The 3,372-nt window shown below is 32.5% G+C and overlaps 1 pseudogene; it reads right to left on the reverse strand.

The window, feature by feature from the left end:
- Positions 1–442: 442 nt before the first annotated feature.
- LOC100782589 (uncharacterized) lies at positions 443–2,139 on the reverse strand (annotated as a pseudogene).
- Between the last annotated feature and the right edge of the window lie 1,233 nt (positions 2,140–3,372).

The following is a 3,372-nucleotide window of genomic DNA, read 5'->3' on the forward strand; positions in this document are numbered from 1 at the left end:
ACATAGAAAATATATTAAATAAAATAATATACCAAAACTTAAGAAAATATTAAATAAAACTATATAAAAAATATAGTAAATAAAATAATATAAAAAATATTAAATAAAACCACATAAAAAATATATAGAAAAAAATATATTTATGTATTAAATAATTAAATTAAAAATTAGTTACATTTTTTAAAAAAGAATAAAAAAATTAATAAATTTTTTTAAAAAAATATTTTTTTTGACTTTAAAGTCATAGAAAAAAGTTCAACAATTTTAAAGTTGTAAATTAAAAAAAAAAATTGTAAAATATTTTCTGATTTTAATTAAGAAAAAGATAGAAATCTATTATAACTTATCTCTCCATCAAGATATTAATTTGAAACTTAACCCAAAATGATAAATTAAAAAAACATGCCCACTTTTGGTACTTTGGCCTGACCTTATCAGCTGTCTAATACTTCCAAACTAGTTTTTGAATTCTGACTCTGGCTGTTAGAATGACATCGAAGTCACTCAGAGTCCACTCTGCTACTTCATCTTGTGCACTAACAAATATCTCAGTTCCAGTATCAATAGAAGTCCATATTCTTTTAGCAGGAGGAGTGCCAGGATCCTGCACCAAGAAATTCAAATAGTTTACCAGACTTATGATCTTCCAACACTAGAATGGAAATTCAAATACTGACCTGATAGAAGTAGAGTCTACTGGAGAGTCCACCAACATCAAGTTCCCAAGTCCTTGGATCCCCAACCCAACCATCTCCTACATAAGCACCCCATATAGGGTGAGGCAATAACTGAACAATCTCTTGTGCCTGAGGATTGCTCCAAGTGTTTGGGAAATTTTCGGTGTCATTTCGATAAATTTTCCTGTTATCTGGAGTGATATGAAATGGTGGACAGTTCCCCAAATCTGTGGGGCTGCACCAAGCTGGTGTTTTAGGATTAATGATCATCTCACCATATCTAGTGACATCAGTTAGCACATCTCCATCACAAGGAGCACCATTGTTCTTCCAGCAGCTACTCATGTCTAAAAGGTAGAACTGGCTCTTAGGTCCTCCTCCTTTTTTTATATCTAATCTCAACCTGACTCTAAAATTTGGTGACTCTGGAAGCTGAATCATGAAACCAAATGGTTAAATTTGGTCAATCAAACCAGATACATTGAAGGAAATTGAATGTTGACTAGCTTACCAATTTTATGACTATTCAAAGTTTGAATCATTATAAAGGAAATTGCGGACAAATAAAACCTCTACTTACGGTTTTAAGCATTCCTCTTGTGTCATAATGGTAACCTCCAGAAAATCCTCTGGTTGCATCAGCTCTCAGGTACAATATCAACCGTGGATACTTGTTTGAAGTCTTGAGCTTATGTTTGAACACCCAACTTCCCACATTAACTTTCTTCTCCCAAGCTACCTCGTAATAAGAGTGATTACCATTTCCACTACCCTCACAATCAGAATCCAAATCATAAGTACCATAGAATCCTCCTTGCATTATGGAATCATTGAGCTGTGTCTGTCGATGACACAAAATGGGTTGGTTCATGCCACCCCGTCCAAAGCATGAAAACCTCCCCGGATTAATGGTCGCACCTTTTCCCCGTCCTTAGGGCATAAACCAGACATTGTGTCATAGTTGCCATTTTTCATCATTACCATCCAAAATTGCCAAGGCTTTAGGGATGGGGTGTCTTCAACTTGACATAAAGAACCCAGATACAGTTCCTTTTGAACTGCATAAAGATCTGTGTTTTTTATATCTCCTGGTCCCAGACCATGAAATGACTCCAAGTTTTTTATCAGCTTCTGTGACCTTGTGTTGCACTGAACCTGAACCTGAACTTGTGTTATAATATAGTCAATGTCTGTTAGTGTCATGTGATTTGGCTTACTTGAAAGATCAAAACAATCAGCAGCTCTTGGGCTACCCATAAGAGGAGCTTCTTGGCCAACCTCATTGCAAAAGTTCCATGCTTCAAAGGCCACCCTCGATCAGTCCATTTGTCTGCATTCCTGGGTCTCCTAATGCAGACACATAGCTTGTGGCAGCTGGGAGACAAGTCACGCTTGACACAAACACAAGCACATTCAGCAACAGAAACAAACTACGTAACTGCTTATCTAGTATCTTTCCCATTCCCACGGGTTCCCTGCCTCAGTGGCCTACACACTAGACTAGATAGAGAGCCTCTAAATATAGTAGCACTTTACGTGGTTATTTTGCTTACCTAAAATGATCTTATAGAGAATTCCTCGTACAACTTAACTTTTTCACATTTTATGGTAATTAAATTTATTATAATATTTGTAAAAAAGAAAAGAAAATTTTCTTTATTACGTAATATACACTGGTGGAAAAATTTCTCCCAAAAAAATTAAGGTTATTTTTGTAATTTTAAATACATTAAAACAGTAATGTTTAATAATAAATGATGCAATAAAAAATATCATTTAATTACCTACCATGCACTATTTTATTGCAAATAGAACAGTTCAAAAAAATATTTTGATAATCATGCAATTAGAAAATCCGATTTAAATTTTGTTCATTAAATACACGTTATAGAGTGTTACTCACTCTAATTTTTTTCATGTTACCAAAAAAAAGAATGTGGGAATAATAAAATTTAGTATGGTGAAATAATTAAATGATAAATCTATTTACTCACACTTTTTTACTTATTATTCTTTTTAAAATATATAAAAGTCATTAAACATTAATATATTATAATTCTTTTTATTTCTCTACAAGTTAAATGAATAAAAGGTTAAAATAAAATTTTAATTCTTTTATATCTTTATTTTTTGTTAAAAATTGATCCTTAAGTTTAAGCAGTTTTACTTTAACCCTTTTAAGAAGAATTGTTTTATTAGACCGAATTGATTCGTTAAAACTAGATGATGGATGCCTCACCATTAATCTTCATAATTGCTACAGTATCCATCCTTTATATCACAATTTTTTTTAGATTCATCAATCTGTTGTGCCACTAAAATCAAATTGTAATTTAAGCACTCGAATTGTATGAAAGAATACTTATCTTGGTATTATTCAAGAGACTTAGCGTTTGTCACTACTCACCAATCACCATTGATCCCACTTACATCATCAACCTAGTCAACATTTGAAACCACGACATTGGCTACTGCTTCCAATGTCAAGGCTTGTACTGCATTTGCTTTGATTGCTTAATATATTGCCACGTTCAGTTCCTCATCCTGTTCCAAATAAATGTAGATGAAGTTTTACGTAAAATCTGGATTTAGATTTCCATATCAAATTTTATCATGCCCGGTATATTTTAGATAAAACATTGAATTGAATTTGGGTCCAGCACACCTAAATATATAAGTTAAAAAAATGCTTACA

This window comes from Glycine max, chromosome 19, assembly GCF_000004515.6.
Source record: "Glycine max cultivar Williams 82 chromosome 19, Glycine_max_v4.0, whole genome shotgun sequence".
Classification (NCBI taxonomy): domain Eukaryota; kingdom Viridiplantae; phylum Streptophyta; class Magnoliopsida; order Fabales; family Fabaceae; genus Glycine; species Glycine max.